Source organism: Pinus tabuliformis, chromosome X (assembly GCF_031772625.1).
Source record: "Pinus tabuliformis cultivar Carrire ecotype Pingquan chromosome X, CPIR1, whole genome shotgun sequence".
NCBI lineage: Eukaryota > Viridiplantae > Streptophyta > Pinopsida > Pinales > Pinaceae > Pinus > Pinus tabuliformis.
The window spans coordinates 1,667,014,309-1,667,025,897 of NC_142308.1; positions in this window are offsets into that span (position 1 = coordinate 1,667,014,309).

The window sequence follows — 11,589 nt, forward strand, 5'->3', positions numbered from 1 at the left end:
ACTAGGTGTCATAGATAGTTTGGTTTTACTTCAGTTTATTCCAGTTTTACTCTAGTCATTTATTGTGTATGTTTTCTATGTGATCTATTTAGCTATTTTGAATACTAAGAAGAGCAATCTTTGCTCTATGATTTTTCTCCATTGCTTATCATGGTATCACAGCGTAGGTGAGTTGATCGCTCAAAAAAAATTAAAGCAAAAACATACTTAAAACTTCAACCTACCTTCTCTTTAAGTTGGATGGAGGAATGAATTGCTTAGTCCTCTTGGTCTTTTAAACAAATCTCTGACTTTCCTTCTCCACAAAACCCACTTCACACAATTAGCTTCTTCAAACAAAGGAGGCTTCTTCTCCTCCTCAACTTTCTTGGTCTCTCTTGCTGTCTTTGGAGTCTTATGAGACTTGGGCTCTTCTCTGCTACTCTCAAAGAGTCTTATCAATGATGGATACCTAGTACTTGCTTTTTGTGGTTCCAAAGATCAACTTGTGCATAAATGTATTTAAATTTTCAAAGAGATCAACTTGATATTTTCACAAAGCCATTGGGCATAAATGTATTTAAATTTCAAAGAGATCATATACGCATTGTAAGTGTTGTAACAATTGAGATTAGGAGGGTTTGTTGAGATATTAATCTCACTGTGTGCTAGGTGTCATCATATTTGATTATGTTGTCTCGTGTCATAAAAAGTTTGGTTTTACTTCAGTTTAGTCCAATTTCACTCTAGTCATTTATTGTTGATGTTTTCTATGTAATCTATTTAGCTATTTTGAATACTGAGAAAAATATTTCTCTCCATTCTTTGTCAAAATCAAGGCATCACTTGGAAACTAGATCACACTAACCAACTCAATCACTACACATTCATTCATTACACAACACAATGACCAACACAATTAAACACAATGACCAAATCAAGAGCTAACTAGATCAAATTGACAAGGAAAGGTATCAAAACCATGGGAAATTTTCAAGGAATAGCTTGTGAAATTCTTTCCAATGCTCAAAACCATGGCCCCAATCTCTCCATTGAATATGTGGGTTCTTAAAGCTTATTACCAACTCACAATTTTGGCTGCCATATCTACAAAGTAAAATTGCCCTACTTTAACCTGCTTTTGTTGAGTAATTTGGAAAACACACAAGAAACCTTCATCCATAACCTACACCACCTACAACACAACGTTATTACACTCGAATACAACCTCTAAGCATCCATCCAATCAACTGTAACACCAACAAATCATTAGGACCATGTACAAACATAACTCATTTGTACATGGCTCATTAGGACCATGTACAAACATATAATTAATAACAGGTTGACATCAATGCCATGTCACTATATTGAGGTGTGTGGAGCTAAGCACCAAGAAAGACACCTTAGGAGTCGTGGTGCTAAGTAGAGGTGGAAGGCTATGGAAGCATTGAATTTTTGTGCATTGAAAGAGGGACATTGAAAGAGGGAAGTGTAAGATGATGTTAGAGATTAGTTCAAAAGTGAGAAAGTGTTGAGCTAAGTATTGAATCAAATTGTTGTCGAGATAGACAGTGGCGGTGGAGAAATCTTTGGACCATTTTCAAACACTGGGAGTTGAGGTTGGACTATTATTGGTCTGAATTGGAGTTGTATTTTCCTTTAATTTGGGGTTGTGAGTAAGCCACGAGAAACCCAAATGTGTAAAGGGAATTTGGGGAAAGGTTTTATATTTTTAGCATTTTAAATGGAACATTAAATAGTAAAGTCTTATTTAAATGAATCGACTAAGTCAAATGGTAAAACTACGAAAATTGGAAATTTAAATATGTATATTGATGGAAGGATATAATGTTTGGTGAATTTCTTCTGGCCAAGCTAAGGTAAAAGTCCTAGGAGCTATAGCAACATCAATTCAAAATTGGGAGATGAGAGACAAGGAAAATGTGCTACTAAGAATGTCCTTAATGAAAAGCATCATACCCCATCTCAAACTTCAAGACACCTTAATGAAAAACACCATAAGCCATATCAGACTTCAAGACACCTAATGACACATGGAGGACACTCATAGAGACTTCAAGACATCTAATGAGACATAGACAACACTCAAAGATCTTTGAGTTGTATACAAGTTGAGTTCTATTTCTAAAGATTAAGCTAATTCTAAGCTTCTAAATATTAGTTAGAATTACATCATAACCCATATCAAACTTCAAGACATCTAATATGACATTGATGATACTCAAAGATCTCTATGAGCTGAATGCAAGTTGAGTTCTATTTCTAATAACACATATCAGACTTCAATACATCTAATAAGACATAGACTACACTCAAAGATCTCTATGAGCTAAATACAATTTGAGTTTTATTTCTAAAGAGTAAGCTTCTAAATATTAGTTTGAATTACACTCTTTTTTAAGATTCTAGATTCATTTATACAGTTAAAAACACATTAATTAAATAAGTAGTTGTTTTTAGTGCGACTTAGACTTAATATCCAACAAATGCAAATCCCTACACCCAATATTTGTGAATATGTTACACACTGATGTTCTCACGCGTCTTCTGTATCACAGCCCACGACAGCCAAATTACTACCAGGAATCTCCTAAACATCGGGAAGCAAAAGACAGTAGAATGCAGAAATAGTATTGACATCCCTCAATGTCAGAGATCTGCACAACAACTATTCGTAGGCTATTCTATCTAGGAAATGTGTGTCGTGCTCTGAAACGAAACTCTGGTGCTGCTAAAATCGTGCGATAATAAAAGTGTCGGTCTCCTCGGACCGTGATAATAGAAGCGTCGACCTGCGCAAAAAGTATTGGTTAATGCTAGTCAGTTCGTGGCAATATTAAGTTGTGTGAGTTTAATTTTAATATGGTATATAAAAATAATTTAAGATTGCTTTAAAAATTAACTATTAGTGTATATGTATTTAGTTAGCTTTAATTAGTTTTAGTTTAAATCTAGTTATTGCATGTAATGTGTATTTGGTTTTAATTAGTTAACTCAAGTGCTTATATGTGGTGTGAATTTTGTTTTAGTTAGTTAATTCTAATGCTTGTATATAGTTAATGTGCACATTCACATAACATAACACACTCTTACCCAAAGATAATTTTACATGGTATCATAGCTAAGGGGCTTGGAGAAGTGCATGAACAATATTTTGTTTCAGAATTGTTTTGTTTTTTAGGTTTGGAAGTTTCTATTTGATAATTGTTTTGTTTTTATATTTGTGTAGGTATTTGTATTTAATGTTAACATTCTTTTGATTGGTTTTCTCATCATAATTTTTTTTTTTCATCTTGATCTTTCTTGGCTATTTTTAGTATTTTATCTTCTCGTTCTTTCTTAACCTCTTTGAGTATTTTATGTTAGACTTTATTGTTTTTTCTTCGCTCTTTATATTGATTGTAGGAGGTGAGACCCTCATTTTTTGGTTGACCCTAATTCATTTATCTCTCTCATTTTGATTACTTTGGTTTGCTTTTAGTTATTTTCACCATGTGTATATTTTAGTTTCCATTAATTATTATTTTTGTTATAGGATCTTGACTCAATGATTTATTAATAGGGTCTCTCTCTCTCTCTCTCTCTCTCTCTCTCTCTCTATATATATATATATATATATATATATATATATATTCACTAGAGTTTTGAGTTTGTAGTTTGACTTTGATTGCTTGTTTCTTGTTAATATTTATATTTTTAGTTCTTTACTTATTTAATATTATTTGATATTTATAATTAATATTATAGATTAAATATTATTATTCATAAACTAGGAGTTATTATAGCAGTTTTATGATCTATTGGTCTCCACAAAATTTTCTCCTATATGATTTCTACTGAAAGGCTCTTCTTAATGTAAAAATTGTTTTGGTGAAAGACTCTTCTTAATGTGAAGATTGTTTTTGTAAGGTCACTACCAAGGAGTGAATCAATAATAAAACCTAACACAAAATTATTATATTTTGTTTTCCTAAACTTTCATAAACAACATAAAATACACATAAACATCATACCAATTATACACATAAATGAAAACCCACCCTTCTTGGAAAAACACCACACATTATTTTTGTTTTCTTATTCTTTTATTATTCTTCAATCCCTTTACATCAATTTGCTGACCTTTACTAACTAGAAAAACCCAACTCCTTTTAACAAGCTGCCATGCTCGACTCCCCCCTCCACAATCACTTTGGACCATCCTTTCATGCATTTTCAGACTATGCCCAAACACAATCTACTTAATATAAGTGCAACATCAAATCATGACACCCTCTCTGCAATACAAACCCGAGGAAACATAAACCTCTACTAGGAGCTCATCCTTCATACAAACTCTGACTAGCAACATTAATACCCTCTCTGCTCATCTACATACCTAAACCCTAGCAGCATGCACACATACCCACTTACCATCTCTCAAGACAATACATTGACAATAACACAATGAGCGATGCACTCAACCATAGTGGCATATTAACCCAAGCATAGAAGCATATTAACTCAACACTTCTACAAGCAACTATCATAATGTTAAGTGTGAAGCCAAATTCATGCAGGATTCTAGATCCTTCTAGATCAAATCTTTCTAGATCTCCAGGATTCTAGATCTTTCTACACCGCCATTAGTTTCTAGATCATTACAGATCTCCATATGAATCACATACAAGATTCTAGATCCTTCTTCTACCTCTATAAATTTATAATTTCTCTAGCTATGGAAAGCAAGCCAAGGCCCAAGCTTGTTATGTAATGTTAAGTGATTTCTATTCTCCAGTGATTGTTTTATCCATTCCGCTGTTTTTTATTTAGTAATCTTGTTATTTCTCCATTTGTCTGTCTTTGTGAATTATTCTCTGCTTTTGCCGTCTAAGTCTCTGAGTATAAATTTGCTATGTGTTATGTATGCTCTGATCTAACAACTAGTATGAGAGCTAGGGTTGAATATCCATTGTGCAAGCCGCTTAGTGCCATCGCCTTACTCTGGCAACGTTCGTTAAAACGTTGGTTGTTACCCTAGAGTTGTTGAAGGATATGTCCAGGAAATAGTTGAGGAACGCTGGAACTAAAAGGCAGTTGCTGCAAGAAAAACAAGGTCATGGATCTATGTTGAAACGTGTCGCTGGAGTTTGAAATGTGGAGATCCGTACGTGTTGCTGGAGTTTGAAAAGTGGAGATCCGTGGAGTTTGGAGTTGAAACGTGGTGTTCGTAAGTTTTTTTTACATCAAGCTTGCACGTATACGTCAAGTTTTTTCTCAAACCAACATATGTATGTGTGAAATGTGAAAAGGTTAAAACATTATATATGTTTTTATATTTATTATGAAAATATATAATTATATGTTGGAATTTTGAAAAGTATATTTTTAAAAGGAGCAAGAATTTTGAAAAGGGTATTTTAAAAGAAGGAAGGTTATTATTACTAAATTTTAAGGAGTAATAGTTAAAGTTTTATTTTTAAGTGGAGTTTTTGTGTTTTGGGGCGTGAATTTGATTGAAAATGGAGACAGCAGTTACATATATGGAGAAGTTGAGCAGGGTTAGTTTTTCCCTATGGAAATCACAGATGGAGGATATACTGATTTTAAAGGATCGGTGTTTGCCGATTGAGGACACAACAAAGAAACCCTCATCGATGATAAATGAAGAGTGGAATAAGCTAGATAGAAAGACGATTGCAACATCCACCAACATTTAGCAAAGAATGTTTATTTCAGTGTGTCTGGAGAAGAGATGACAGAAGGGTTATGGAAGAAGCTCCATGATCTATATGAGAAGAACACAACATCAAACCAAGTGTTCTTGATGAAGAAGCTTTATAATCTCAAAATGGAGGGTGCTTCAGTTGCTGAGCACTTGAATGCATTTAATATTATTACTAATCATCTTGTCTCTGTTACAATCATTTTAGATGATGAAATTAGAGCTATTTTGCTAATGTGTTCTATGCCAGACAGCTCGGAAAATTTAATTGTAGCTATGAGCACTTCAAAAACTGCAGGGACCCTGTAGTTTGATGATGTTAGCAGTAGTTTAATGAATGAGGAGCTGCGATGCAAGTCAATTGCGGAAAACCAGGGAAGAGAAGCTCTAGCTCTAGCTGATCGTGGTAGGAGAATGGATCGAGGCCAGCAAGGGTGATCAAGATCGAGAAGCCGATCAAAATCAAGGAGAGGCAAAATCATCTGCTTTCATTGTGGCAAACCCGAGCACATGAAGAAATAATGTCGATTCTGGAAAAAAGGACAAAAGAATCAAAAACCGTCTAGTACAAATCACAAGTCATCCAGCACAAATGAAGGTAAGACTACTGTTGTAGCCACAGATGGTGATGTGTTATTTACTGTTTCAGTAGAGGATGCATGTGTATATACATCTAGCAGTAGCTTTGATTGGATCTTTGACTCTGGAGCATCTTGTTGGCATTATGATTCTGGTATGGCTCTATGATACAGGTGTTGTACTTGATGGCAACTCACTCAAGTGGCAATGGTCTGTTCAGACTCTTAAAATGATGGAAATTAAGAGGTTCGCAGGTGAATGGTTCAAAAGGTGCGGACCCACAGGTCCTCCGTGCAGGAAGTGCGGTCATACCCGCATGTTATCCGTTCAGAAGGTGCGGTCCCCCAATTCACTCACTTCAAGGCAAAGAAGCGCGATCACGTGGGGTTTCTTATGTTTGGCTCGTGGTATTTAGCTCGTCGTTCATGACCCTATGGTTTTGGCCCGTGGTATAGGATCTAATTTAGCCCCGGTTTGGATCCCTTGTATTGGTTATTTGATGGTTTTGTCCCATGGTGTGAATAAGGGCTTGACTATAAATAGGGAAGGAGATCACTTGGCTAAGGCATCTTTGCAATTGAATATCTTAAGATCTGAAATATTGGGTTGTCAATGTTAAATGCTTGATCTAAATCAAAGTAAATTTGAAGGTGAATCTATTAAGTCGTGATCTCTCGGGCGCATGATTAGATCTGTGCATCTAATTGTCAGTGGCACATTGGAGGGTTGTTAGTTCGGTTCAAATCAAAGGTCTGCAGGTAGTTCACAGTGCAGATGCGGAGGTTCGCAGTTCGGTGAAAGGTGCAGTGCAGTGGTACGTGGTCCGCAGAAAGGCACAGTGTGTGGGATTGCAGTGCGATCGCAAGTGCAGTGCGGAAATACAGTAGAGGTATGCGGCGTAACAGAGGCTGCAGTGTGGAGGCACGCGGCGAAACAGAAGAAGCAGTGCGGAGCAAGGTCAGAGGTACGCGGCGCGATAGAAGGAGAAGCTGCGGAGATACATAGAAGTACGCGACGCGATAGAAGGAGAAAATGTGCTGGCACAGTAGAGGAACGCAGTAAGACAGAAGGTGAAGTGCGGAGATACGCAACGTACCAGAAGGCGCTCTGCGTGGATACGCAGGAAAACATAAGGCTTGGTGTGGAGTCACGCAGTCCAGATAAGGAAAAACTGTCGATCTGTCTTAAAACATTTTTTGATTATCTTTTATCTATTGCTACAGAGTTCTAGGTTTATATTTCTGGTACTACCTTTTTGTTTACAGCATTCTGAGAAGTTGGGTGACTCTTTGGTTGATTGTATAAGAAGTTTTGGGTGATTTGCATGTACTTGATGACTATTTGATCTTCTTGGATCCAGTTTGAAAATTTATGAAAAGTGGTCCTTGAAAGAAAAGAAGTAAGGGGGTTGTAGCTCCCTTCCAGGAGAGACTGGAAAATGAGAGAGAGTTGTAGCTCTCTGCAGGTTGCAGCCTACGTACTGGTAAAGGACTGCACCAGTACAAAATCATTGTAAAAGGAGTTTCTAATTGAAAGAAGATAGAGACATATTGCAGCAGGTGGTTTTCACCCACATTGGGTTTCCACCTTATATCTGGTGTTCTTTGGTGTGACTATCTATTTTTCTTGTTCATGCTCATTATTTTATGGTACTGACATACAAAGTAATGATCAATATCTGAAGAATAATTCAAAGTATAAATAAGGAAGAAATATTGAAAAGAATTTGATAATACTGATTCACCCCCCCTCTCAGTATTATTTCCAACAATTGGTATCAGAGCAGGTCCTTCTGAAGGAGCTTGATCGCTTGAAGGAAGATCTAACATCATGAGCAACTACGAGAGGGAAGCATCAATCAGGCCACCGATTTTTGATGGGACAAACTTCGTATATTGGAAGGTAAGAGTTACTGCCTATCTTCAATCTTTGGGTACAGAAGTATGGGGCATCATAGAAACAGGGTATACTTTTCCTTCAGCTACTCCTACAGATCCAGATGAGAAGAAGAAATATGAAACAAATGCAAAGACGGTCAATACTCTTCTAGGATGTCTATCTCAATCTGAATTTGTGAAAGTATTGCAGTATAAATCCGCAAAAGAAATATGGGACAAGATTGTTCTGAGCTATGAAGGAGATGATCAGGTAAAATGCGCAAAACTTCAAACCCTCAGGATTCAGTATGAAAATCTAAAGATGTATAATGATGAAAGTGTGGCTAACTATTTTCTTCATGTGGATGAGATTGTTAATTGTATGAAAAATTTGGGTGAAGAAATAAAAGAGGCTGTTGTGGTTGAAAAAGTTCTAAGGCCTTTGTCCCCTAAATTTGAATCTAAAGTTTCTGCTATAGAAGAAAAGGAGAATCTACAACATCTTAAAATGTCACAACTGCATGGAATTCTAACTACTTATGAAATGAGGAAAGGAGGTCCATATGACAGGAGAGAAGCTACCTTCAAGGCTTCAAGCAAAGGAGAGTACTATGAATCAGGACATGGGTCAGAAGAAGAAGAAGAATCAAATTTTGTCAAAAATATTCAAAGGGGTGTTGGAAGATTCTGAGGTAAGTTGTCTTTCAAGTGCTTTGCTTGTGGAAGAGTAGGTCACTATGCTGCCAAATGTCCTCATAAGGATAAGATCGACAAGGGAAAGGAACCTATTAGATGGAACAAGAAACAGAATGCAAATAAGAAGAGCTACTACACTCATGAAGACAGTGATGGTCTATCAAATAGTGATGAAGATGAACGAGGTAATGACTATAAACTTTTAATGGCCTTTGAAGATGATGATTACATGGATGCTATAGATGTGGATAGCTTTTATGAAGAAATTTCTAGACTCAAGACATGTATAGAAGAAAAGAATGTGATCATTGATACTCTACAATTTCAAATTGATGAAAAATAAAAAATTCTTGAAAAGTTAGAAGGTGAAATTGTTGGCCTTAGAAAAGAAATTGAGAAAACAAAGGCTATTAATCTTAAGTTTGTCAAAGGATCTGAAACTCTGGATGAGATCATCAATGTACAGCGTTCTCCGCTAAACAAGACAGGTCTGGGGTATAATGGAGAAACATCTCAAGCATCCACCTCAAAGAGTTATCTTGATGCAGCAAGAAGGAATGAGCAAAAGCACAATGAAGATCACCAGGTAAAGCAGGGACGAATTACATCAAGAATAAACAAAGACTATCAGGTAAACCAGGGGCAATCCATCTTAAGGGTGAACAATAGCTACAACCAGCCACAGGTAAAATCTTCTCAATTTGCTTCAAGAATGGATGACAATAGAAATTACAATCATTTGGCCGGTAGATTTGATAACCGCAGAAGTTTCTTCAATGGACAATGTTCTCTTGCCATAAATTTGGTCACAAAGCAGCTCAATGTGTTGCATATAAAACAATCATGACTAGAGAAGCTCAAAAATAAAGAAGTATGACTCGGATTACAAAAAGGACCTATAACAACTTTTTGGCTCTTGAAAATGAAGTTGAGTGTTCTATTTGCAATAACTTTGGTCATGAAGATTCTGAATGCAGGAGCAGGTTTCAGCAGACAAAGGAACAAGCCTCAAGCACCAAAACATGGAGAATAAAGGAACCACAAACAGAAAGATGTGGGATAGCCTTTTATGCAGAGGGATAGGAAAACCTATGGTACATCGACAGTGGATGTTCGAAGCATATGATAGGTGATAAAGAAAAACTTGAATCATATTCTGCTTTAGAAAAGGGAAAGAAAGTTTCTTTTGGAAATGATACTCCTGCGGTTATAAAAGGAAAAGGCACTGCTCAGTTGAAGGAAAAGGTCAAATCTAGAAATGTTTTGTATGTTGATGGATTGAAGCATAATCTTCTGAGTGTCAGCCAGATGTGTGATCAAGGAACCAAGGTAATATTTAGATCAAATGGATGTCGTGTTCGTGATCTTGATACAGGTGAAATAGTGATCAAAGGTAGAAGAACTCCAAATAATCTATACATATTTGAAGAAGGACAACAACAATGCTATTTGAGCAAGGATGATGAACACTGGTTATGGCACCGGAGGTTGGGGCATCTAAGCTTTTCACAAATAAGGAAAGCATGCAAATACCAGGCAGTTCGTGGTCTTCCAGATATCAAAATTCCAGACAACACCATATGCAAATCATGTCAGTTTGGAAAGCAAACCAGAACTAACTTTCCGGAGAAGGAAGGATCAGCTAGCATGCCTCTTGAGCTAGTCCATACAGATGTATGTGGTCCTTTTAGGAAAAGGACACCTCGAGGAGAAGAATACTTGATATTATTCATTGACGATTTCTCCAGGTTTGTTTGGTTAGGACTTATGAAGCACAAAGACGAAGCATTCAAAAAATTCAAATCCTTCAAAGCCTTGGTTGAAAATGAATCAGGTTACAAAATTAAGTGTCTCAGGTCCGACAGAGGTGGGGAGTTTACCTCAAATGATTTTTTTGATTTCTGTGAAGAGCATGGGATAAGAAGGGAATTCTCTACAGCTAGAACTCCTCAGCAAAATGGAGTGGTAGAAAGGATGAACAGAACAGTCCAACAAATGGCTCGTGCTATGCTTGATGAATCCGGAACTCCTGCAACTTTCTGGGGTGAAGCTGCATATGCTGCGGTTGTTATTCTCAACAAAACAAATGTCCGAGTGAATAGCACTCAAACTCCTCATGAGCTCTGGTATGGTGAGACTCCTTCGGTAAAGCATTTCAAAAATTTTGGGAGCAAATGCTATATTAAGAATATTGATGAGCAACTTGGAAAACTTGAACCTAGAGCAGATGAAGGCATTCTTCTTGGTTATTCTCCTCATAGCAAAGCATATAAGTGCTACAATAAAATACTTGGAAGAATTGTTGACAACATTGATGTAGTGGTTGATGAAAAAGGATACATTCTTAGGCAAGTAAATCATGAAAATATCGAAGAAGATGAAGACTACCCTCAAAGACAGAATGATGAAGAAGAAGAACCTCAAGAAGCACCAGAGGAACAGATAAGGATAGAAGAGAAGACTCCATCGAGGTACGTTCAGAAGAATCATCCAGAATCTCAGATTTTGGGGCAGAAAGAAGCAGGTGTACAAACAAGAAGAACAATTGCAGAAGCTTCAAGTTATTTGGCATTACTCTCCTCCACTGAACCACAAAATGTAAAAGAGGCATGCAAAGATGAATGTTGGGTCAAAGCAATGGATGAAGAACTTGAGCAGATCGAAAAGAATAGCAGTTGGGAGTTGGTTCCTAGACCAAAGGATAAGAATGTTATAGGGACAAAATGGGTC